This window comes from Vombatus ursinus, unplaced genomic scaffold (assembly GCF_900497805.2).
Source record: "Vombatus ursinus unplaced genomic scaffold, bare-nosed wombat genome assembly UNPS02014830.1, whole genome shotgun sequence".
Classification (NCBI taxonomy): Eukaryota; Metazoa; Chordata; class Mammalia; order Diprotodontia; family Vombatidae; genus Vombatus; species Vombatus ursinus.
Window position 1 is genome coordinate 47,803,255 of NW_020954608.1, and position 27,939 is coordinate 47,831,193.

The 27,939-nt window shown below is 35.6% G+C and overlaps 2 pseudogenes; one reads left to right on the plus strand and one right to left on the minus strand.

Moving 5' to 3' along the window:
* The window catches only part of LOC114025236, a 38,137-nt pseudogene extending 15,438 nt beyond the window's left edge, over positions 1 to 22,699 (minus strand).
* Positions 22,700 to 22,726: 27 nt separating this feature from the next.
* The window catches only part of LOC114025238, a 29,590-nt pseudogene continuing 24,377 nt past the window's right edge, over positions 22,727 to 27,939 (plus strand).

Sequence of the window (27,939 nt, forward strand, 5' to 3'; positions counted from 1 at the left end):
CATGTATTATGAAGTTTTCTGGTTCTAAACTACATAGCAATATATCCTTGAAAGCAAATAAGCACCTGGCTTACTTCATTTCTCAGCTTTTGACAACTTTTATTATCTCATTTAACTGCTATTCACAGCTAGATGTAAACATCTTACTTCTCAGTGTGATCTTCTTATCAACAGTAGGTCAGCTTAAAATATTGGGAATCAATACAGTATAAAGCATCAGCCAGTACAGGCAAACCTAGAACAAATTCATTGAATGTCAAATAAAAATAAACACCAACAGTTAAAAATGTAATAAGATAATAAATAAAGCCATAGATTTTAAAATATTTTTAAATCAAAAAACAACTTGACAAGTAAGATATACCTTTACTAGACACAAAACCACTTATAGTATAGGTAATAATGAATTGTTCATGCAGGTAGACAGAACAATTCTTTTTCTAAATTTAATTGAGCACATGCCATTAATTCCATTGATGATGGTTCTGGGATTTGGAAAGTAGAGATGACCAGAGATTGTGTACATAAATATTAGTTAAGCCAAGCAGTTCACTTTTAATTGATTCATATAAACATTTAAAACTAAATATTTCTCTTTAAGACTTCTTATTTTTTTTTTAAATCCCAGATATACAAGCACATTTTGTTAATGTGCAGGCACTGGACTCTGTGTCTGTTTTCCCCTTTCATAAGAACCTCCAAATGTCCATGTTAATTACTACAATGTGATAGAAGATCTCTGTCAATCAGCCATCCAACCATTAAGAGACTTAAGGCAGCTTTGTGGCACAATGGCTAAAGGGCTAGGCTTTAGGTAAGGAAGATCTGAATTTAAATGCAGCCTCTGACTCATACTAACTGTGTGACCCTGCACAAGTCACTTAACCTTTATCTGCCTCAGCTCCATCTTCTGTAAAATTGGAATGATAATAGAGAAGAAAGAAATAATAGAAGGGGCAATCTCATTGAAAAAGCATTTGGGGATGTGATCAAGGAGAAAAGAGAGTTCTGACAAAAAGAAAAGAAAATAGAAATGAAGGGAAGGGAAGAGAAAGGCAAAGAAGGGAAAGCAAGGGAAAGCAAGGGAAGGGGAGGGAAAAGAAACAGAAAAAGAAAAGGGAAGGGAAAAGAAAAGAAGAAAAAAAATGATACGGATCCTGAGACAGGATAACCAGATTCTATTCAATTCACTATTTATTATGTACCTTTTATATGCTGGGGATTGTGTTAGGTACCATGGGTTCAGGGAGAAAAAAAAAATCTGCCCTAAAAGAGCTGACAGTCAATTTGGAGAAAACAACATTTACAAAGATACATTAATATAAAACATGCATAAAATAAATGCATATTCATATTTGGTTGTGGTAGATTGGAAGGAAGACACTAACAAACTAAAGAGTATCAGGAGATACGTTATGTGGGAGTGGGCTGAGCATTGAAGGAAGCTGTGGATTCTATGTTGTAAATGTTAGTAGGGAAGGCCTTACTAAATTTCTCTTGCCTGCTCAGTGGAACTGACTACCAAAATGAGTACTCCAAAATTTGTGACATTATAAAAACTCTTTACTGAATGGAAGAGGTGAGAAAGGAGATCATTTCCATTCTTCTCCCTCTAGGATAACTCTCACATGACTCTGGTTTTTATTTATTTCCCAAAGGAAAACATTCTACTTTCAAGGATGCTTTATCTTCTATCACTACCTCAAAGAATACTGAAGAAAGGACATTAGAAGTAAGTATCTGCTGTTTGTAGACAATAGTGGGGATAGGAGAATCAGATCATAGTTCTCTAAACTGTTTACTATTTTTAAATCATTATTAAAGTAACATCAATTTCTAATTTTACTTATAGACAGAATTCAGATTTAATACAGAAAATTTTTTTTATAATTTAGGTTATAAAATAGAAATACATATATATATAGATATTTATATAGATATAAATGCGAATGTAAATAAAGATATAGATGATATAGACATAGATGACACAAACTGCTCACCATTTTATGGATGAGGCAGGGGAGTGAGGGAGAATATTTGAAATTCAAAATATTTAAAAAGTGAATGTTAAAAATTGTCTTTACATGTAATTGGAAAAAATAAAATATTATTGAAAAGAAAGAAAGAAAGAAAGAAGGAAGAAGAAAGGAAGGGAGGGAGGGAATGAAGGAGAAAGAAAGAAAGAAAGAAAGAAAGAAAGAAAGAAAGAAAGAAAGAAAGAAAGAAAGAAAGAAAGAAAGAAAGAAAGAAAGAAAGAAAGAAAGAAAGAAAGAAAGAAAGAAAGAAGGAATACTCCCAGGAAAATGTGAAGATGTCTTTGGAAAAAGTGAGGAAGTTCACCTATATAAAACATACACAGGTATATGGGCATTTTATATCACACAGTACTACTAGATAATTCCCTTAATTACTATGTCAAGTTCAGTGTAAGATAATATCTTCTTTCAATATTGTTCTAATGATATTTGTTAGGAACCAAGATAAATTGATCATCCTAACAAAACTACCACCTCTCAATCTCAATGACTGTGTGAGATCTTTAAGTTAATTCTGAGAACTAGCCAAGCAAAATTCTCCCTTTAAAAAAAAGGCACTTGAATCTACAGATAGACAGATAGATAGATAGATAGATAGATACACAGATTGACTTAAAAACAAAACTGCCTCTTATATGTCTTTATCATTAAAGCCCATTATCTCCAGATATTTGTGAAGATGTGAGCATTAATTGGACAGGTGGTGTATTCACAAATCTCTTTTCATATTCATGGTGAGTGGCAATTCACCCTTGATACAATCAAAACATTCAATGGCCTCAAATGCCAGGAAAATTGTGATTTGCTTGTGTGTGTGTGTGTGTGTACATGTGGTGCTGGCAAAAACTCTGCATCCAGGGGCAGCAAAAGTAAGGGGTACCCTTGGGAAAATACCATGGTACTCAGAAAGTCCTAGGGTGGGAAACGTGGAAGCTACAAAGAGTGGCAGCAGGAAGTATAAGAGGGAAAATACTGTTCTAATTATCAAATTAGGAAAAACAATAGAATCTATAAAATATGTTAAGGAGTTTGACTTTAGTTATTGGGAAAATTTTAGAATTGATCATTTAAGAAATTGTGGGTAAAGAGTAAGAAGTGGGTATTACAAAGAAAGCATGGTTTCATCAAACATAACTCAGGTAAGATGGAGCCAGGAAGACACAGCACAGACAGTAACACATCTGAACTCTTGAAACAATTACCTCAAAACCATTGGAAATACTACTTCAAATCAAATTCTACAGGGGCAGAACTGACAAAAGGTAGAGGTGAGAAATTATTGCAGCCCAACGCAACTTGGGAGATTTGCAGGAGGGATCTGTGACACCAGGAAGGGGGGCAGCCTGGAGCACACACAGGGACAACACTAACAGCAGGCCTTTAAAGGTGGCTGTGAGTATAGGGGTCAGGGTGGGGAGAAGTACTTTAATCTTGCTCTCATCAGAATTGGTTCAAAGAAGGATAAAATACATACTCAGTTGAGTATAGAAATCTATCATATCCTCCAGGAAAGTAGGAGAAGAGGGTGGATTGGGGGATACAGTAGTCAGAAACAAAACACTTTTGAGGATAAATAGGGGGGAAACACAGGATGGGGGAAATACACAGTAATCATAACTGTGAAAAAATTATGGCAAGTTTATCTGATAAAAGGCTTCATTTCTCAAGTATATAGAGAACTGCGTCAAATTTGTAAAATTAAGAGCCATTCCCCAATCGACAAATGGTTAAAAGACAGTTTTCAGATGCAGTAATCAAAGTTATCTATAGTCACATGAAAAATAAATGCTCTAAATCAATACCAATTAGAGAAAATGCAAATTAAAACAACTCTGAGGTACCACCTCACACCTATAAGATTGGCTAATGTAACAAAAAAGGAAAATGATAAGTGTGGGAAGGGATGTGGGAAAACTGAGACACTAATGCACTGCTGGTGAAGTTGTGAACTGATCCAACCATTCTGGAGAGCAATTTAGAACTATGCCCAAAGAACTATAAAACTATGCATACCCTTTGACCCAGCAATACTACTACTTGGTCTGTATGACAGAGATAACAAAGGAAAAAGGAAAAACAACTTTATGTTCAAAAAAGTGTTTATATAGTTGTGTAAAAGAATTTAAAATTAAGGGGATGCCCATTAATAAGAGAATGACTGAACAAAGTGTGATATATGATTGTGATGGAATACTACTATACTATAAGAAAGGTTGAGCAGGATGCTCTCAGAAAAATCTGGAAAGATTAAATGAACTGATGCAAAATGAAATGAGCAGAACCATGAGTACATTGTATCCAATAATAGCAATATTGTATGATGATCTACTGTGAACGACTTAGCTATTCTCAGCAATACGATGATCCAAGATAATTCCAAAGGATTTATGATGAAAAATGCTATCCATCTCCAGGGAAAGAACTGGTGGTATCTAAATGCAGATTGAAGCATGCTTTTTTTACTTTCTTTATTTTTCTTAAGGTTTTTTTGAGGGACAGGGGTCTGTGTTTTCTTTCACAATGTGACTAATATGGAAATATATTTTGCATCATTTCACATGTATAACCTATATCAAAATACTTGCCTTTTCAAAAAGAGAACGGGGAGGGAGAGAATTTGGAACTCAAAATATAAAAACAGATGAATGTTTAAAATTATTTTTACACATAATTGGGGGAAAATAAAATATTAAATAAATACATTAAAATAATCTAAAAAGAAAAACTATCAAAATAATTGACTATATCAATAATAAAAATGTCCATCTCACAATAGGTACAGAAAAAAGCTTTTGTTAAAATATTATACTCATTCCTCTTAAAAGTACTAGAAATAAATGGAGATTTCCTTAAAATGGTAAGTAGTATCTATCCAAAACCATCAGCAAGCATTATCTTTAATAAGGATAAGCTAGAAGCTCTCCCAATAAGATTGGGAGTGAATCAAGGATGACCATCATCACCACTACTATTCAATATTGTAATAGAAATACTAGCTATAGCAATAAAAGAAGAAAAATTAATTGAAGGAATTAGAACAGGCAATGAGGAAATAAAAGTATCTCTGCAGACAATATGATGGTATACTTAGAAAATACTAGAGAATCAATTAAAAATTAGTTGAAATAATTTAAAACTTCAGTAAAGTTGCAGGATATAAAATAAACCCACATAATTTATTAGCATTTCTACAAATTACCAACAAAGCATAGTAGCAAGAGGTACAAAGAGAAATTCCATTTCAAATAATAATTGAAAATAGTTGGGAGTCTACCTGCCAAGACAAACCCAAAAATTATATGAACACAATCACAAAAGACTTTTCACACAAATAAAGTCAAGTCTAAACAATTAAAGAATAATTGCTCGTGGGTAGACCAAGCAAATATAATAAAAATGACAATTCTACCCAAATTAATCTACTTATTCAGTGCCATACCAATCAAACTAACAAAAATGTTTTATAGAGCTAGAATAAATAATAACAAAATTAATCTGGAAGAACAAAAGATCAAAAATATCAAGGGAATCAGTGAAAATTAAATGTGAAGGAAGGTGGCTTAGCAGTACCAGATTTCACACTGTATTATGAAGAGGCAATCATTAAAAAAAAAAAATCTTCAACTGGCTAAGAAATAGAATGGTGGATCAGTAGAATAGATTAGGTACACAATATACAGTAGTAAATGACCATGGTAATCTAGTGTATGATAAACCCAAAGATCAAAGCTTTTGGGACAAGAACTCATTATCTGACAAATACTGCTGGGAAAACTGGAAAATAGTTCAGCAGAAACTCAGTACAGGCCAGCATCTCACACCATATACAAAGATAAGGTCAAAAAATGGATATGTGATTTAGACAAAAAAGATGACATCAGAAGCAAATTAGGGGAACATGGAATATTTCACCTTTATGGATAAGGGAAGAACTTATGATCAAATGAGACAGAAAGCACTACAGGAAACAAAATGAATAATTTTTATTACATAAAATTAAAAATATTTTGCACAATGAAAACCAATGCAGCCAAGATTAGAAGGAAAGCAGGAAACTGGAGTAAAATTTTTATGGCAAGTGTCTCTAAAAGGCCTCATTTCTCAAATATATAGAGAACTGAATCAAATTTATAAGAATAAAAGTCATTCCTCAGTTGATAAATGGTCAAAAGTTATGAACAGGCAGTTTTCAGAAGAAGATATCAAAGCTATCTATAGTCACATAAAAATGCTCAAAATCACTATTGATTAGAGAAATGCAAGTTAAATCATCTCTGAAGTACCACCCCACACCTATCAGATTGGCTAACATGACAGAAAAGGACAAGGACAAATGTTGGAGGGGTTGTTGAAAAATAGTGGTGCTAATGCATTGTTGGTGGAGTTGTGAACTCATCTGACCATTCTGGAAAGCAATTTGGAACTATGCCTAAAGGTTTACAAAACTGTGTATACCCTTTGACTCAACACTACTAGGTCTATATCATAAAGAAATAAAAAAAAAAAGGACAGGCATATGTATGTAAAGAATGTTTATAATATCTCTTTTTTTGGTGGCAAAGAATTGGAAATTGAGGGAATATCCCTCAACTGAGGAATAGCTGAATAAGTTTTGGTATATGATTGTGATGGGATATTACTGTGCTATAAGAGATGATAAGCAGGATATTTTCAGAAAAAAAAAAACAAAACCCGGAAAGACTTATATGAACTGATGCAGAGTGAAATGAGCAGAACCAAGAGAACATTTTACACAGTAACAGTAACATTAAATGATAATCAACTGTGAGTGACTTAGTTATTCTGATCAATACAATCATCCAAGAGTATTCTGATGGACTCATGATGAAAAATGCTATTCACCTCCAGAGAGAGAACTGATGGAATTTGAGTGCAGGGTGAAGTATACTTTTTTCACTTTATTTTCTTTCTTTCTTTTTTTTTTTTTTTTGCAACATGGTTAACGTGGAAATTTTTTTTGCATGATTTCAAATGTATAATTGACATCACATGTCTTGCTTTCTCAATAAATAGGTGAGGGGAAGTTGGGAAGAAAAATTTGGAACCTAATTTTTAAAAAATGAATATTTTATATTATTATTTATATTATAAACCTTCTTAGTACAATGAAGTATGAAACAGGTATCCCCACTGTCACAAATAGTATTCAGGGTCCTATTATAAATCCTAGAAATTACAATAAGTAAAGAAAAAAATGGAGGGCAATAGAATAGGGAATGAGGTAATAAAACTATCTCTTTTTTTAGATGATATGATGATATATTTGGAGAATCCCAAAGATTCAACTAAAAAGTTGGTTGAAACAATTAATAATATTAGTAAAGTAGCAAGACATAAAGTAAATCCACATAAATAATCAGCATTCTCACATATCACAATGGAATACTCCTACTGTGCTATAAGAAATGATGAGCTCAATGATCTTAGAAAAATATGGAAAGACTTGCACAAAATAATGAAGAACAAAATGAGCAGGACCAAGAGAACATTGTATATAGTAACAACAATATTATTTTAAGAACAACTTTGAACAAATAAGTTATTTTGATTATCATAAATACCCAAATTAACTATAAAGGACATATGAAGAAAGACACTATCTACATCCAGAGAAAGAACTGATAAATAGAAGTATGTGTAGAATACTTTTACATATATGTACCTATCCATGTTTAATGGTGGCCATCTGCAAGGCATATGAGGATCAGTTGAAGGAATTAGGAATGTTTTACATGGAGAAAATAATACTTTGGACAGCTATTAAAGTTATCTTCTACTTTTTGAAGAACTCTTATGTGGAGTATTATAATTGTTCCAGGCACCCCAAACTGAGAAAGAGGAACAATTGGTAAAAGTATCAAAGAAGCAAATATGGACTTGATATCAAGAGGAAAACTTCCTAAAAAACTTCTAACAACCCACAAATCGCATAAACTGCTTCAAGAGAGGGTGGGTTCACTTTTTTTTAATAATACCTTCCAGCAAAGGCTGGATGACTACCTTTTTGAAATATTACAATGTTGATTCTTTTCATATATGAGTTGGATTAAATGGTTACTGAGATACCCACCAAGTCTCAAATTCTGAGATTGCAAGAATCTGACAAGATTTTATTTCATGCCTCAGCTGTGATGTATTCTCTGCTGGTTTTTTAATACAGTAACTACATCTTTCTTTGCCTCTCCCTTTCCTGTAAAAGGCAGAAAATATAAAACTTTTAAAAAGGGAGTTAGAAATCAGAGCTGTTAATGAAAAAAAAATCAGTAGGACAAATAAGGAAATAGGCAACTTAGAACACAGAGGTGAGTTTCTCCAATTTAGTAGAAGATATAAAAAAGAAAGTGAGATTTTGAACTCAAGATTTCAGAAGTGGAAAAACTTTGGCAGAAGAAAACAAAAGACAACTTTAAAATGAAGCTTGAATTCTATTCAAGAAAGAAAGACTAACTGTGAAGATAGAATATGAAGTGTTCATTTAAAGATTATTAAATTCAAAATTAAAAAAAGATTATTGAATTTCCTGAGAACATAACTTTAAAATTCTGAATAATACACTGAATTACATACATGTTCAGTAAAATTTCTCAGAAGTATTGAAAATAGAAAAGAGCTGCTCAACAGAATCCATAGATCACCAACAGAGAAAATCCTTAAGTTTAACTCTCCAAGTCATACTGGTTAACTTTCTTAATTTTAATGACAAACAATAAATTGTGCATCCAGGAAAGTCAAAGACCTTTATTGATGAAGGAAAGGCAATTAAGACCACCAAAACTTTTAGCCATAAGAAATAAGAAAAAATTGGATTTTGATATTAAAAGCAATAGGACGTACTCTCAAAAATATTATATATGTAAAGCAGAAATTAATAATGAATTAAAAAATGTTGACCTTCTACAAAAGATAGGCAAATAAGAGAATTGCAAGGATGGCAAAACAGAATATTTATGAAGAAAATTCTGAGCAAATCAATTAAGTTTTTCATGATTCTCTTGCTTTAAAGAATAAGTAATAGCTAAAGGAATTATAAGGATTAATACTGAAGAGACAAAAGCATTTGATAGGTTAAAGCAAACTTAAAGAGTTAGGGGAAGGGAAGAAGAATTGAATCAATATTCAATGAAATAAAACCCACATTCTTCTTCAAGTAAATCAATATTTTTTGAGAGGAAGAAAGTGCAGAAATCAAAAGGATGTTGATCACATTTGGAGAGAAGTAAGAAATGAAGATGTAATATCAGCTAGCTTGCTTGTAAACACAAATGTGATAGTAATTCCTTTCATCTCTTAGTGAGTTACAGAGAAGTTTCAGAGAGCAGAATAAAAGTAATGGAGTGGAGAGACTGGGGTAGGAGGAAGTGAGAGACTGGCATCACCTTATAATAGTGGCATTGTTGAAGTACTATAGAAGCCTGTTCCAATGAAAAGAAGTAATGGTGGCCTCATAACAGATTTTGTTGGGGAAAATGGATATATTACACTATCTATAAGCAAGTGGTATACTCCCTCATATTACACCATATCCCAAGAAAGGAAGTATATGGAATTTTTGGTGGTATCCAGAATTCAACGTAGAGGATACAACATAGATCCAGAGAAAGGATATTACAGTCTTTGGAGTCAAGAGTAAAAAGCTAAGGCATAGGACTGGGCCTGATTACTCAGGATACAAAGTGACTCCAACCATGCCACATTTCCTCTTATATGGAAGTATATTTCCAGGAGATAGGGATATCAGAAAATATCTTCAAAAACTGTGAGTGAGTGCAAGTTACATATATACATGATAACTCACCTTGGTGACACTCAAAGTATTGTACTAGGGTAATCAGCCCACATCAAATTTATCTTCTTTTTGCTATACTTTTTAAAAGACCAGATTTCATTTTCCCATTAAAGAACATTTATTTGCCCACCAGGTGGCACTACATTCTAGTCAACATCCTAATGATTCTTTTATTGTATGTATAAAATATAACCTCTACTCCCATATTCCGGAAGCCCAACCTTAATAGTGTACAGCTTTAAAAGTGTACAGCTGGAAAGAAACTTTTACTGACAGATTGTGAATGAAACTGTGATACAATATTAAATTATTGATGATGATGATGTTTTGTTGTTTTTTTTTTTTAATGATGCATTATTGTGTCACTAGAGCCACCATCTCCTCTACCTAGGAGAATTTTGAGTTCAATGCTGGTGTTTTGTTTTCGTATTACACGGGTAATGGATTTTCTGCGACCAACTAGCACATTAAACATGGCCAAATTGCAAAATATCTGTCATGTGTCACTATTTTGGAAACTTTAACTAAATAGATTTGAAACTTCTTTCACACTTACCTTCCCACTTCTTTCTGATGGCTGGGAATGCTGGCTTCTTACCACCCACTCCCAGAAGTCTGGGCAAAGCAAAAGGAAAAGAGTAACACTCAAGAATAATATCTCAAAAAAACTCAGATTAATCATGAAAAGAAAAACATTGGCTTTTAAGAAAAAACAAACAAACAAACAAAAAACAAAACTAAGAGTTCCAAACATTCTGCTTGAGAAAACAAGAGCTGAGTAAAGTGTTTGAAATGTAAACACAGGAGACAAAAGGAAAACAACAACAAAAAAAAGGAACCATGTTCAAATAGCATAAAAGGGCCCTGTAATCTATTTGCATCATAAGCCAGTAATCTTTAGGGTTCAATGAAGGAACAAAGTTAGAACTAAGGTAAGCATGGGAGTGAAGGAAGGAAGCAAGGAAATACTTCAGATATGGAATGGGGAGGAGTAGGGAAAAAAATAATGTTTTTCATAATCAGCTCATAATAGAAGATTATAGAAGTATGGATATGTATTATAGAGTGAGAATCTCAAAATATTTATCTGAAGTTGGCAAGTAAAACTTAAACATATAATGTAGCGGGAAAAAAACCTTAAAAAGAAACTGATATAAGAAGAAGATAGTTTCAGGGAAATGATAGCAGTCCTACCATGGGGAAGGCAATAGTCAGACAAAACAAGTTTTGTTTAGTGAGGACTGTTGACAATAGGAGAAAACAAGATATAAAAGCAATAAAAATAATAATAGAACATGTTAATCTCAATCTGTGCTGGATGAGGGAAAGGAGCAAGAAGAATTTTAGGATCAGAATCTTAAAACTGCAGATAATTCTGATTTCACTCTTTTTTAATTTTCTCTTTGGTTCTCTTAAGGAAGAGAGTGGGGGGGCCAGAAGAAAGAAGAAGATGTGATGAAAGGAAAACCAAATCTAACCATCATAACCTACTTATCAAAATCATAATTTAAAACTATAGTTTATGATGATGATACAGTTTATGATGTTTAGTCCTGACCTGTGATTTCATTTCTGTAGGGAGCTCTCAGTGAAAAACACCCTCTACCAATGAATATCAGTAATAGATAGGCAATCTACAGTCTTAAAGACTTAGCTAAAGAACTGAGATTTTAAACCATTTTTCCAGAGATACAGCTGGTATGTCAGAGACAGGATTTGAACCCAGGTCTTCCTGGTTCCAAGTCTAGATTTCTGTCCCTCATACTCTGCTGACTCTTTTAAAATGAAGAGTTGGAGCACAAGACTGAACAACAAAAACAACAACAACCTTGTATTCTAGCTAAATCTAAAAAAAGGAGAAGTAGTGATCATGATGTCAGATAAGGCAACAGTAAAATAAAATGGGGTTGAGATATAAGCACAAGGGAAGTGTCAGACCAGATTCAAACTCAGGTTATCTTGACTCTAGACCCAGTACTCAATCCATTTCAGACTTACACAAGTCTGACTAAAAAATAAACAGAAAAGAAGTTTAGGATCTGAAACGAATATTAGAAAAAGATAAATAAAACTTTGCCCATTACTGAATGGAAATAAAAAGGTTTATAAATATATTTGAGTTCTGAATGGTACTTAAAAATGTAAAATTATAGAAATATTAAATACATTCTTACAGACCATAATATGAAAATAATTTTAATCTATAAAATACTGGGAAAAAGAAATCATATTTGAATGAGTACTAAACAATGTAATCCTAATGAATAAGTTTTCATAGAAATCATAGAAATAATGAATACTGTTATCAAAGAAAATTTTAATAAAATACCCAGACTTCAGAGTGAAGCCAAAGCATACATTAGAATGAAAAAATAATCCAAATCTTTAAATAGTTATATCAATAAAAAAGAAAGAAGAGTTCAAGAAAATAAGCAATCAAATGAACTAGGACAACACATTATTAACCATTAAATAAAATTAAAAAATAAAAAAAATCTAAAAATCACTGAAGAGATAAAATCCCCATTCAATTACAATTCTTCGCAACAACATAAAGTGCTTGCATAATTTTTTTCCACATACATTTTTCTTCTTTAGTTGCCTTGCAGTGCCTTTGGTCTTTTGGGGTTTATATGCCTAGTAGTGGTATCACTGCAGTATTTACAATTTAGTGACTTTTTAGGTATGATTCAAATTGCTTTCTAGAATGGCTGGAGAAATGCACAGTTCTAGCAAGAGTTCATTAATTTGCCTGGCCTCCTGCATTCTCTTCAACAGCTGTCATTTTCCCTTTTTGTCATCTTTGTCAATCTAATGGGTAAGAGGTGGAACCTCAGAATTGTTTTCATTTGCATTTTTTAATTATTAGTGATTTGGAGCATTTTTCACATGGTTGTTGACAGCTTGGATTTCTTCCCTTGAGAACTTCAGAGGTGTTTTAGTTTGCATTTCTCTTATTAATAGTGATTTGGAGAATTTTTTTCCTGTGGTTATTGAGAGCTTAGATTTCTTCCCTTCATATCCTTTTGTTTTGTACATTTTGAGTTGGAGTGTCCTATGAGACATCCAGTGGGAGATGTCCAGCAGGCAGTTAATATATAGACCTGGATGTCAGGACAGAGATGAGGGATGGATATGTAGATTTTAGAGTCATTTGAATAAAGATGATAACTGATACAAGAGAGCTATCACTGAGAGAGATCTTGGACAGAGAAAAGAAGAGCGGCCTACAAAACAGTACTTATACAAAGTAATGGGGACATTTATGAAAATCTAGCAAAAAATATTTAGAAGCAGTAGACAGAGAAAAAGTCATTTAAATGAGCAATTAAGAAATCATAGGTAAAGTTTAAATTAAGTAATGGGGTTGGTGAACAGCTTACAAGGTTTTGGGAAGCTAGTGGGTTTTAAAGAAGTGGAAACTATGTTCCTAGGAGTTTGGCAATGAAAGAGCAAAGTAATGTAGGTTGATAGCTTGAAGGGATATCAGGGTCAAGAGAAAATTTTTGAAAGGATGGAGATGCTTTAATATGTTTGTAGGAATCATGGAAAATTTAATGCAAAACAAGAGACTGAAAATTAGGGGGAAAAAGAAGAGATGATTAAAGAGATAGGCTCTTCTATGTCATGGGAAAGAATAGGATCAAGGGCATAAGCAGAGGGGCTGGTCTTGCAAAGTATGACCACTTTTTCATCAGATACTAAAGAAAAAGAAGAAAACAAATCATGAGAATCTGAGGTGTAGAAAATGATAAATAATGAATAAGCATTGAATTTGGGAAATTTTATGATGAAGAAAATCAATTACACCAACAAAGTATGAGGAAAAGTTTTCTGATAAGAAGTTGAAGGGGATAATATAGGTGAATTGAGGATGGGGGCAGGGAGTGCATAGTGTAAAGAGCATAATGGTGAGTCAATTAACAAAAACTAGCTTCTCTTGTACTTTAAAAGGAATCTTGAACTCCTGAAATTCAAAGAAGACTCCTGTAGCTGTTCAGAAGCATAGAGGCAGGAAGAGCAAAAGTGGAGGGCACAGAGGGTAAAAGCAAGATAGTTCAGGTTTGGAAAAGGATGAGTGGCAGTAAGAGGAGTAAAGAGATTCCACTGAAGAAGACAGAATATAGTTGAACTTATTAACAATGTGTAAGGATTTTGAAGAGAATAAAGTAAAATGAAGGAAAGGTATGATAGACTAGAAAAACAGGAAATAAGAGTGACTGGTAGTAGTGAAGACAAGAATAGATTTAAAAAGCATGAACCACAGGACAGAAGTAATGGTCAGATAGATACATTTCACAGTTCTGGAAATTGAGTTAGTAAAACTTGTGTATGATGATGAGGCCAAGTGTTTGATTATCTCCATGTGTGGCTGAGGTGGAGTGAAGGCCAAATAATGGAAGTTGAAGAGGCTAGGAAGCCAGGATGTACGTAACATCAGTGTGAATATTAAAGTCTCCAAGTACAAGGGCAAAGGTTAATGTTAAGAAGAAGTGTGTAAGCCTCATGACAACTCCTTGAGAAAGGAGAAAGAATGAAAGGGGTAGAGTGGACAGTGAGGGAAAAGGAGGAGTGATAGTAATAGGATCTAGATAGGATGATGTATATGGATAAATCAACTCTCCAAAGAACAGAGGTTGCTGAATAATGACAGAATAGGAAGGGTCAGTAAATAGCATTGAGAAACACAGAGTAGTACTACTCCTTGTTCTGGCTCCATGTGTTGGGGGAAATGATTAAAGATGTTTCCAGTGCTGGACAGGATATCCAGGAATTCAAAGTCTTCTAGGGAAAGCCAAGTTTATACGCCTTGAAAAAGATGGAAAGAATGTAAGAAAACATCTAATATGAAGGGCTGCTTGTTAACAACAAAACAGGGGCTTCAGAGGGCTCGAAATGGGAAGGCAGAGAGGAATATGAACATGGTAGATGTAGCCAGATAAAGGTGGGGATGAAGGAAAAGGATTCATAGTAAGGAATGTTGTTTTTGGCATAGAAAACTTTCAACTATAAATCATATAGATTCCAAGAGAAAGAAAGAATATCCTGGACATAGGACCTTAGATTGTTTTTCCTTTTTTACTATCTAGGGGAATTGTATTCCCCATTCTACTTAGAGTGTTGATTTTATTTTTCTCCACTGCTTTCTGCTCAAGGTAATGGGGCCTGAGCTACTGAACCTGACCTTATCTAAAAGGTCAGGAAGCTTGTTGCCAAGAGTCCAGGCAACGGACACTTATTAGCTATAGGACAGCTAATTCATACATTCTTCTACTGCATAAAATCTTTTGATTACTGATTTAGAGCTCCAAGGAAACTTAAAAGTCCTCTACTCCAAGTCCCTCATTTACAGATAAGGAAACTGAGGCCTCTGCAAAGTTATGCAGGTAGTGGCAGATTTTTAATACAAACTGCTTCAGAGAATATTTCCTTCATCCCTAGAACAAATCTTATACTTGTAAGTCAAATTTTGTAACTTAAATACAGATCTTTATATTTACCCCCATTAGAATTTTTTTTGGCTTAGCCATCTATACTATCTGTTTCCATTCCACAATTATTTCTCAAAACTATAGGATTAGATTTCTCCAACACTGAGTAATTTGATGAACACCCATCATCCAAGTTATCAGCAAGAAATTCCTGTGCCTTAAGTTGTGGTTAATTAGATTATCAAGAACTGAGTGGAAGGGGCAGAAGGCTCAATCTTTGTTTCTGATTGTAAGAAACAAGATTCTAGAGGCAAGATGGCGAAAGGCCAGGCACCTCAATGCAGGTTACTTTCTAAAGTTGTCTTCACTTTAAATAGATTCCAATGGAGCATGAAAGCTACCCATTAGTTAGCCCATACTTTAGACAAATGCCTGGTCCGTGTATTTTTTTTTTCCCAGTGATCAAGTTCTTTACATAATTTCTGTATTGTTCATAATTGGTAACGTGTTGCAATCTCTATTTATAAAAGGCATTTAATTTTTAATTATTCCTTGTTTCATGATTAATAGCCACATAGCTTGACTGGAAGAATATTATTGTTAAAAATCTGGTACTTCGTTTCCCTAAGGAGATTGATGTCAACAGAAGCACTAAAAAATTTCCCCAAAACAATTCAGCCCACTGACCTCCTGTTTAATATTTGAACCAAGTCATTGCCGATGTGCAGCAACATTGCCCTCCTGATTATTCCATTCTAGTGCACAGCCTCTGTTAATTAGTTTATCCTGCATACAGCTTGCTTTGTATATATTTGTTTGTATGTTCTCTCCTCCATTAAATTGTAAACTCCTTGAGGGTAGAGACTGTCTTTTGCCTCTTTTCACATTCCCAATGCTTGGCACACCACTCCTAAAGTAGTAGGTTGTAATAGATGCTGATTGATTGGTTGAATGACCATTCAAGATCAAGGTTTGTCTATCCAACTGCATATCATAGTGATATGCAATAGGGACAGTGAACATTCTTTGTCCCCCTTTTTTTTTTTTAAGTAATTAAGGATCTCATTTAGGAGGCTCTACAACATCCCTTGAACCAATGACTTGAACCAATAAAGACAATATCATGTGCAAATAAAACTCAACATTTATAGGAATTCTTCTTCTATTTGTATTCTCTGCTAGCCAGCTAGGTGGCACAGTAGTTAGAAAGCTGGACCTGGGGGCGCAGAGCCAAGATGGTGGAGTAAAAGCATTGACTTGCTTGAGCTCTCCCCACAAACCCCTCCAAATACCTATTAAAAAATGGCTCTAAACAAATTAGCAGAACCCACAAAAAGACAGAGAGAAACAAATTTCCAGCCAAAGACAGCCTGGATGGTTGATCAAAAAGATATATTGCGCCAGGTGGGGAGAGGAGCACAGTTTGGTGTGGGTGTGCAGGTCGCAGCGACCCTGGAGCAGGCCTTAGAGGACTGAATCATGGGCAGCTGTGGCAGTTTCTAGACTTCTCAACCCACGAACTCCAAAGACAACTTAGAAGGTCAGTGGGAAAAGCCTGTGCCTGCGGTGAGAGAAGGAGCTAGGTCTCAGCCACCCCAGGGGCAGCAGCTATTTCCTGAGCTTCTGGCCCACAGACTGAGGGGGAATCAAGTGGCTGATCAGAAGGGGATTGCAGGGATCTCTTTGCCAGTGCTGAGGCAGGAATCTCTTGCTTTACTGGTGCTTGGATCTGGGTCATCATTCTGAGGGGTGGTCCTGGGTCGAGGAGGAATGCTGGTGTGGTGAACCTTGTTGTAGCAGTGAAGAGAAAACATCACACCCCTTATCATAGCACCTTGGAAGAACTGAAAATTTTCAGGTCCCTAGAAGTACCTCTGAAAACAGCTGTACAAACTCCTGAAGATTGGGACAGAATATTCTCCACATTGGAAGCAGACTTTTACCTTAACAAAAAGTTTAAAACTCAAGTAATTGCCTGGGATCATGAGTAAGCATCGCAAAAAGAGACAGACTATATTATCTTACTTTGGTGACAAAGAAGATCAAAACATACAACCAGAAGAAGACAACGAAGCCAAAGCTCCTACATCCAAATCCTCCAAGAAGAATGAATCAGTCCCAGGCCTTGGAAGACCTCAAAAGGGATTTTGAGAAGCAAGTAAGAGAAGCAGAGGAAAAACTGAGAGTTTTGCAAGAAAATCATGAAAAGTAAGTCAACAGCTTGCTAAAGGAGACCCCAAAAAAATACTGAACAAAGGGCAAAGGAGATAGGATTACAACCAAGAATCACCTACCCAGCAAAACTGAGTATAATCCCGCAGGGGAAAAATGGTCATTCAGTGAAATAGAGGACTTTCAAGCATTCTTGATGGAAAGACCTGAGCTGAATAGAAAATCTGATTTTCAAATACAAGATTCAAGTGGAACATGTAGAGGTAAACAGGAAACAGAAAATCATAAGAGACTTACTATGGTTGAACTGTTTACATTTCTGCATGGAAAGATGATATTTGTAACTAATGAGACCTTTGTCAGTATTACGGTAGTTGGAGGGGATATGTACATATATATAGAAATAGATAGATAGATAGATAGATAGATAGATAGATAGAGGGCATAGGGTGAGTTGAAAATGAAAGGGTCATATCTGGAAAATAAAATTAAGGGGTGAGAGAGGATAATACTAGGAAAAGGAGAAAGAGAGAGGTAGAATGGGGTAAATTATCTCACCAAAAAAAAAAAAAAAAACAGAAAAGGCTCTTACAGTGGAGGGGAAACGGGGGAAGGTAAGAAGGAATGAGTGAATCTTTTTCTCATAGAATTTGACTTAAGAAGGGAATAACATACACACTCAATTGGGTATGGAAATCTGTCTTACCCTACAGGAAAATAGGGGGGAAAGGGGACAAGAGAGTAGGGGGATGATAGAGAGGAGGTCAGATTGGAAAAGGGGGTAATCAGAAGCAAGTACTTCTGAGGAGAGACAGGGTCAAAAGAAAGAATAGAATAAATGGGGGGTGGGATAAGATTAAGGGAAATAGAGTTAATTTTTCACAGCATGTCTACTATGGAAGTGTTTTGCATAACTGCACATATATAACCTATATTTAGGTGCTTGCTTTATCAATGAGGGTGGGTGGGGAGGGAGGAAGGGAGAAAATTTGGAACCCAAAGTTTTAAAAACACATGTTTAAAAAAAAATGTTTTCACATGCAATTGGGAAATAAGAAATACAGAAAATGGGGTACAGAAATCCATCCTGCCCTATAGGAAAATTGAAGGGGAAGGGGATAAGAGAAGGCAGTGAGAGATAGAAGGGAAGGCAGACTAGGGGAAGGGGTATTCAGAATGCATGCCATCTTGAGGTGGGGGGAGGGGCGAGATGGGATGAAAATTTGGAACTCAAAATCTTGTTGAAGTAAATGTTGAAAAATAAATAAATAAAAATTACCATAAAAAATTAAAAGAAAGAAAGAAAGAAAGCTGGGCCTGGAATTAGGAAGATTTGAATTTAAATCTGGCCTCAAGACACTATCTGTGTGATCTTGGGCAAGTCATTTAACCTTTCTGTTTCCACATCTGTAAAATGGGGATAATAGTATTTACCTTTCAAAGTTATTGGGAGGATAAAATATTTATAAAAAGCACTTAGCACAGTTGTCTAGCATATATAGTATATGTTATATAAGTAAAAATAACATTACTATTGTTATTTTTATTGTTGTTATGCTCTACATTCTCCACTATAGTGGAGAATAGTGGCAAAAACTTTTGGCTAGCACCCATATTCCTTATTTATGTGTTAATTAATGTTAATAATCAGATGGTCATTGAAAAATTGACTCATCTTTAAATGTATTTTTTATTATTTTGGTATGTATAAGAAATACCTCACAGAAGAAAAGCTTTCAAAGCTACATTTTACTCAACTAAATCAAATGGATTTTTTTTTCAAACCACCAAAAAGAAAATACTTGTATTCATTCTTAAGTCAATGGGGCGACTATTTTGTCTGTGTAGAATATCATTTGAATAAGCTTATTCTATTTCTGTGTCCTATTCTCATCCCTTTATCACATGTATATGTGTGTATTTAAAGTGGCATGGTGTAGTACAGTATTGAATAGCATTGGAGAACCTAGTTTTGCATCTCACCTTGGATATTTACCAGCACTGTGGTCATGAGAAAGACATTTATCCTCTTATGTCTCAGCTTCCTCATCCAACAACAATGCTCACATTATCTACCCTACAGTGGGGTGCTGTGAGAAAAGTGTTTCATAAACTTTAAAGTTGTGTATAAAATTTAGATTTTATTATATCAAATGGAACTTTAATGTTTAAAAAAGATCTTGAAGTAGAAACCTCCTAGCTTTCTTTCTAATACTGAAAAAGTATATACTCTAAAATGATTATATTTAAGTTGATGAAACATAAGTATCTCCAACAAACAAGGAACATTGGTGGATTGTGACTTGAATCAAAAATTGCATTAGCAAAAGAAAAATAAACACACTGGCAGACTAAATATGGTGGAAACTTTGTTTATTAAAAGACTTGAACCTACAATTAATAAAATAACTTTTAAAGTAAATTTTAGGCATTGCATTTTTAATCGCAAAATCTGCTCTTTATTCAAAATATCACACTGCCTTTCTCCTCACTTATTTTCAAGTTTTTTGTTTTGTTTTGTTTTTGTTTGTTTTAGTCAAGTATTTCTCAGATTACAGCTTCTCAAAACATCAGTGACAACTTGATTCAAAGTTTAGGAATATGGAAATGAAAAGTCCTGTTCTTCTCTACACAATCTCCCCACTACCAACACTGCCGAAATGACTAAAATGTCAATTAATACAAACCACAACTTAACAACAGAAAGGAAAACAATTCCAAACATTTCTTAGAGTTTTCTACACTGAGACTATGAACTTACCCTTGGAGAAAAGCAGCCTAGCTTATATCCTTCCCTTCTAGAATCAAACACTAAAAGACCTAGGGATGACAGCTTCCTAAAGGATAGAGATGATGGCTTCTTGGTGCTGTTAGAATATCTAACTGGGGAAAGTCTGAAATATATTTGAGAAACTAGCATTCTTAGGACTGCAGAGATAACTATTTTCTTTACACTGGAGAGCAGCTAAGTTAATTCTGCTCTACTACTGAACCACTTAGATACACACAGGGAAAAAATAAGACAGCTTGTTGTTTCTTCTGAGGGGAAACAAAGGAAAGTTCCCCCTCAATTACATGACAATGCAAGTATGTCATTCAGTTAAGTCACTATTAAATTGCACTATTTAAGCTGTATTATATTTTCTTCTTTAGACAGTGAACAGTTATCTGTTTTTTTTCCCTGAATATCTCAATGACCAATTAAAAAAATCCTAAAGGGTTAGTAACCAAATGTCTCTGCTGGGAGATCATACACACTATTTAAATACATTTAATTTTCCTAAAGAAATCTAGCTGTGCAGCTGGCTCCAGCTGTATGTCTCCTAAATGAGAACATGGATACCTTTTCTTTTAGATGGTGCAAATATCAAAAGCTGAGTAAGCAATACACACACTTCTTGCAAACAAAAAAGCATGGGATTTTTTTTGTTTGTTTGACTTAGAGGGGAGTGTTATTGCTGTGATACGTTGCACCAAACAGGAGATATGTATGCCATTTCCCTATGACAGAACAGAAGAGATAGATCTGCAGGGGAAACCTCATGTATTACTGCTGTGTGATGGCCCAAGCTCTTCCTCAGTAATTCTACAACTAACAAGTATTCCTTCAAAGATGTTGGCAATGGCCCTTTACTGCTGTAAAGTCCCAGACTATATCGAATAATATATTGAGACAATGTTTTTAGGGTTCCTGGGGCAGAGCACTACATAACCAGTTTTTCACAAAGTTGTTGGTCTTTGGCTACCTCACCAGGTATAGTGCCCTTCCTGTAATTCAAAGTGTCCAACGGCTCTGCGGGGAAGCTCAAAGCAAGAATCCTTTTTCTGTTCCACCACTCGGGAGATAGGCGTCTGCTCCTTTAGGCTGGCGACCCCGACCTTTGCACCACAGCCAAGGAGTATTCCAACACTCTCAAGGTTTCCTTTCATGGCTGCCCAGCTAAGTGGTGTGCCATTGTTGGAATCCAAGGCACTGACAGAGGCACCACTTTCTAGGAAGGCCTTTGCACACTCAGCATTGTTCTCAGGTGGCCCTGGGAGGTGGGCTGACTCCGTGGCCATCTAGTGCAACAAGGCTTGCACCATATTCCAACAGGACTTCCACACAAGTTTCATCCCTCAGTTGCATAATGAGAGCCATCGTGGTGTGGCCATTTAAAGCATTTACCTCGGCTCCTCTTTCCCAGGGTAACTCCACACAGTCCGCCTCGGGCGCCTTGCAGGCGCAGTGCGCCGGCTGCAGGGGGCCTTGGGGACGTTTCCCATCAGCTGCCCCTCTGCTCAGGTCCTCTACGTTACCACGGGGAGGGAACGTTGGGCAGCGATTGTTTGAATGAAGCACTCTGAGAGAATTTGCACTGAATGCTTTGCATAATACACCGCATCGAGAAGTCATCAAGGGCTCAGGATACGTCCACATGCTCCAAACGAATCATCAAATCCAAATGCGGAGCGAGAGCCGCTCCCAAGGGGGGACCCGGAAGCAGAAGTTGTCAGATGCGGGTCATTCCTCTTCGGACAACCAGAGGACAGAAGAGAGGCAACGGGCCTGCGCACGTGCCTGTGACCAGGCGGCGGAGGGCGCCTGCGCAAACTCCGGAGACCTGGCTCTTCCCCTGCCCTGGGCCTCTTCCCAGACTCCCTCCTCACTCAATTAATGACTAAGCATTGTATTTTTTTTTTAATAGGCAATTGGGGGTAAGTGACTTGCCCAGTTAATAAGTGTCAAGTGTTTAGTCTGAGGGCGGATTTGAACTCAGGTCCTCCTGACTTCAGGGCCAGTTCCCTATCCACTGCTCCACCTAGCTGCCCCTAAGCATTGTATTTTTTTTTTTCACAATTTTCAAGAACATGTTTGTCAACTTTATTTTCCTATGCCAAAGATGTTGCATCTTTCAGGTATTTATAATTTGTGGAATTTGTTGAGATAACTCCAATTCTTTGTTTTCCCTACATCTTTTTTTCCCCTTACCTTTGCTGACCAATGTAAGTTCATGTATGCTAATGTTTCCAAAAAAAACAAAACTCACATTATTTTTAGATATTAGATTCAAATGCAAGCACTGCAGGTCCTCACAGATGGAATCTGTCTCTAGATTGTTGCTATCTAGATTGTCTCAGCATTTATTACAGTAAAGGCTAGTGACATGGAAAAAAACAAGAGGAATGGAGGGCATACAAGTGATTGTCCTGATAAGATCTTGTGAGAAAATAAAACACCCAGGCTCTAACAGCACAATGTCAGTCTTCATCTGGACATAGCCCAGTGCTGATGGTGCATGGGAAGAAGGCTCCTTGCCAGCGGCTGGGGTGAGTGTTGCTTTGTTTCCCACATATGTACCAACTTGTCTTTCTCCTCTTCCAAGATCACTATTGTGTGTGTGTGTGTGTGTGTGTGTGTGTGTTGCAGGCTGCTGCAACTGGACTGCCCAATTTTCCCTATCCCTGTAACTCCCTTTGCAAGGCCAATCAACAGTTGTGGGAAATAGGTATAGATCCTTGCTTGCAAAATCTGAACTCACTGACTAGTTTAGCCGATTCAACATGTATGCACATATGCATGTTCACATGTTTTGGCAGGGTGTAAGAGAGGCAAAGGAAGGAAGTGATCAGTGACTTTTTCAACTTTCTGAAACTAAGATGGAATTACAAATTATTCAAACTTCTGGGCAAAAAAAAAAAAAAGCTTCCAGAGGCCTGTAAACATGTCAAGATCATGATATCAAAAATTTATAAAAATTTTGACTTCTTTGCTAAAATACTCTACTAACATCCTAGAATTAGCAGGATACAATGAAAGATTCATTCTTGCAGTTAATAGGGAATACTAATCACCAATTCAAGGAATGTCTGAATAAGGAAGGAAGAAGGGAATATATCTATATCTATATCTATATATATATATATATAGATATAGATATATATAGATATATAGTGCATGTTATAATGTCCATCATGTGCCAGGCACTGTACTAAGCCATTTTTACAAATATTATCTCATTTAATCATCTTATATCTATCCCTCATTTGAATTAATAAAGTAGGGGGAGACTAGAATTTCTCTTCTCAAAAGCTACTAAATAAAAATAGAAGCTAAGTTGCAATGGCCCTTGGTCATTGAGCTTGGTCAGACCCTTGACCCTTGATCAAGGTTTTCCTCAACTCTTCCTGTCTAATTTCTCTTTCTAATGGTGGGGATTATCTTCAATGGAACTATTTGCCTTATGCCCTAGGAAATGCTTTGTATTGTTGTAAATATTGTCAGAGGCAAATTTAGGTATAATGTCAAGAAAAAAAATCCCTAACACTTAAAGCTGTACCAAAGTGTAAGGGTCTGTTTGGGGAAATGTTGGATTCTTCCTTCTGGATAATCTTCATGCAGAGGCTGGATGACCACTTAATGGTAATGTTGTGGTAGGGATTTCTTTAGTGAATGGACTATACTAGATGTCTGCTGAATTCCCTTCCAGTGCTTACGTTCTGTGATTCTGCTTCTTTCTATTGAGTGTAACACCATTCTTTCAGTAACCTAGCTTATAAACTTTGGAATCATTCTTGACTCTTTGCACTTCATCAACTCAAATAGATAATCAATTGCCAAGACTAGTCAATTCTACTCCTAAGTAGAAGTCTAAGTCTAAGTCCATCTCCTTTTTCCCCACTTTCCATGTCAGTACATTAGATCAAGACCTCATCACTTTTGCTTGGATTGTTATGGTTGTCTCTTAATTCATCACCTGTTTCTAGGCTTTTCTTTCTCCAATCTATTCTCCAAACAGTCACCAAATTAATATTCTAAAAATACAACATTTTCTCACTTGTGCACTTAAAAGTCAACAGTAGCTTTTAAACAGTCTTTTAACTTTAAAATATAAAAGAAACTTTTTAGCATGGCATTTAAAGTTTGCCACAATCCTGTTCTCACCCAGTTTTGCAGAGGTATTTCATGTTATCCATTTTCATATACTTTAACTTCCACCTTCACTAATCTAGAAGCTGATTTCCCCACCCAATGCATGTGTACTGAATGCATGGGGTGGGTGGGTGGGGGTTGTCACACAATGTATAATGTCTCACATCTCTTGTATGAAGTATTTTGACATTGGGAGGTCTGAGTTCCCAAAGAAGGACCATCATTTCTTGGTCAAATTCAAATACTCTTTAAGATTCAAGGAATAACTCTATTGAGGAAAGAATGTTCTCTCCCCTCTCCCCCCAACTCACTCACTATTAAGCTATCAAGCCCCCACCAATTTGTTTACTTTTATAAAAATCAGCCATTCACAGTAACGACACTTTTAGATCTTAAACATCATAATTCATTTAACTTCAAGATAAAAGAAAAATAATATCACAGGTACTCATATTAAAACATATGTAGAAAAAATAAATATATCATAATCCATAAATGAACCTGGGTCACATTCCCCCACAGTTCCACTCTGTATCTGTAAGGGAGTGTGCATATACTTTTGGAAACCTGCCATGGAAGCATATGAGTGAGGGGAATCATTGCTTAAGGAAACTCACAAGCTGGTAAAAATTTTACTCTTTTTGCCTCAGAAATTGTCCATAAAACTTCCAAGATGAACATTGCTTCTGTATTGAATACAGAAGCTTCCAATGCTAGGATGAGTTGATATATGCCATACTGCACTAACATATCACTGGGCATGACATCAATTTGATGCAGTTTGAGGGGTTCAGGGACCCCCCCCCCCAAAGGACTGAAGTACAGGTTAGGGTCCTCTGGAATAAATTCACAGACTTAAGCATTCTTTAAGTCAAGTTGGTAAAGGTTTATTTTTACATTATTCCGCAAGCAAAAGTTAGTAAGGAACCTGTAACCTTAGGGGGGGTACAGTTAAAGTTTATATAGGAAAAACTATAGTAAAATATGTGCCAAATATGCTAACTAGGTGATTCACACTTGTGCCCTCTGTCTATAAATACCCCTTCTAACTACTGTAATAAAGAGAAAGGTCTTTTGAGTTACAAATATACTTTTCCCATGTAAGAATGTAAACATTTTAATCTTATTAAGCCCCTTATTATTTCCTTTTTTCTGTTTACCTTTTTGTGTTTCTCTTGAGTCTTATATTTGAAAGTCAAATTTTCTATTCAGCTCTGGTGTTTCCATCAAGAATGCTTGAAAGTCATCTATCTCACTGAATGACCATTTTTCCCTCTAAAGGAATATACTCAGTTTTGTTGGATAGGTGATTATTAGTTGTAATCCTAGCTTCTCTCTGAGATATCATATTCCAAGCTCACCGATCCTTTAATTTAGAAGCTGCTAAATCTTGTGTTATTCTGACTGTGGCTCCACGATACTTCAATTGTTTCTTTCTAGATGCTTCCAATACTTTGTCCTTAACCGGGGAACTCTGTAATTTGGCTATAATATTACTGGCAATCTTCATTTTGGGATCTTTCAGGAGGTGATTGGTGGATTCTTTCAATTTCTATTTTACCCTCTGGCTTTAGAATATCAGGGCAGTTTTCCTTGATAATTACATGAAATATTATGTCTAGGCCCTTTTTTTGATCATGTCTTTAAGGTAGTTCAATAATTTTTAAATTCTCTCTCCGAGATCCATTTTCCAGATCAGTTGTTTTTCCAACAAGATGAATATGTCATTGCATTGCACATTATCTTCTATTTTTTTTTCATTCATTTGGTTTTATTTAATTGTTTTTTGATTTCTTATAAAGTCATTAGGTTTCATTGCTCAGCTCTAATTTTTAAGGAATTACTTTCTTCAGTGGGTATTTGGACCTCCATTTCCATTTGGCCAATTCTGCTTTTTAAGCCTCCTAATTGGCTTTTTGGACCTCTTTTGCCATTTGGCCTAGTCTGTTTTTAAGGTGTTATTTTCTTTAGTATTTTTGTGTCTCCTTTACCAAGCTGTTGATTCTTTTCTTATGAGTTTCTTGCATCATTTTTATTTTTCTTCCCAGTTTTTCCTCTGCTTCTCTTATTTGATTTTCAAAATCCTTTTTGACCTCTTCCATGCCCTGACACCAATCATATTTTTCTTGGAGGCTTTGGATGACTGCCCCAAGCTTCAGGGATTTTGTGCAGTTGTTTTCAGAGATTCTTCTAGGACCTGTAAGTTTTCAGTTCTTCCAAGGTGGTATGATCTCAGGAGAGGTGTTTACTACTCTCCTTGCCTATCCTCTGGTCTGTGAGTAACCACAAGCTCTTTTCTTCCCTGGAACTGTGAGGAGGGTCCCCCCTGCACTGTGGCCTCAAGTTCTCATGTGATAGTGCACCTCCTGTGTTTCACCCCTGATTGCCACCCAGGACTGCGACCTGGATCTGAATATGGGAACTGCAACAGAATCCTGTGTCAGGACCTCTGTACTCTCCTTCTGACCAGTTGTTCATCCCTCTTAACAGTCTGTGAGCTGAGAGTTCCAGAAGCAGCTGCTACCATTGCCTCTGCTGATTCAGTTCTCCTAAGGCCTGTTCCTGGTTTCCTGGAGGTGGGGCTAGGGCTTTGCTGGCCTCCCCTGAGCTGGACTGCCCTCCACTCTCACCCAAGTGCAACAGACCTTTCCTGCCGGCTTTCCAAATTGTCTTGGACTGGAAATTTGTTTCATTCCATCTTTTTGTGGATTCTGCTGTTCTAGAATTTGTTTAAAGTCATTTTTAAAGGTATTTGAAGGGGTTTTGAGGGAGAGCTCAGGCAAGTCCCTGCCTTTACTCTGCCATCTTGGCTCTGCCCCTACCACTCTATTTCTTAGCCACTACCAAATAGTTTTGATGATTGCCATTTTATAATGTAGTTTTAGACCTGGTATGGTTGTCTGCCTTCTTTTGTATTTTTTTTTTCATTAATTCCCTAATATTCTTGATGTTTTGTTCTTCCAGGGGAATTTTGTTTTCATTTTTTCTAATTCTGTAAAATAATTTTTGGTAGTTTGATTGGTATGGCACTCAATAAGTAAATTAATTTAGGTAGAATTGCCTTTTTCATTATATTAGGTTAGCCTACCCGTGAGCAATTGATATTTTTTCCAGTTGTTTAGATGTGACTTTATTTGTGTGAAAAGTGTTTTGTAATTGTGTTCATATATTTCCTGCATTTGTCTTGGCAGGTAAACTCCTAAATATTTTATATTGTCTACAGTTATGTTAAATGGAATTTCTCTTTCTAGTTCTTGCTGCTGGGCTTTGTTGGTAATATATAGAAATGCTGATGAATTATTATTATTTATTATGAATATAATTATGGGTTTATTTTATATCTTGTAACTTTGCTAAAGTTTTAATTGTTTCAAGTAGTTTTTTAGTTGATTCTCTAGGATTCTCTAAGTATACCATCACATCATCTGCAAAGAGTGATGGTTTTGTTTCCTCATTGTCTCTTCTAATTCTTACAATTTCTTTTTCTTCTTTTATTACCAAAGCTAATATTTCTAGTACAATATTATATAACAGATAATGGGCATCCTTGTTTCAGCCCTGATCTTAATCAAAATGCTT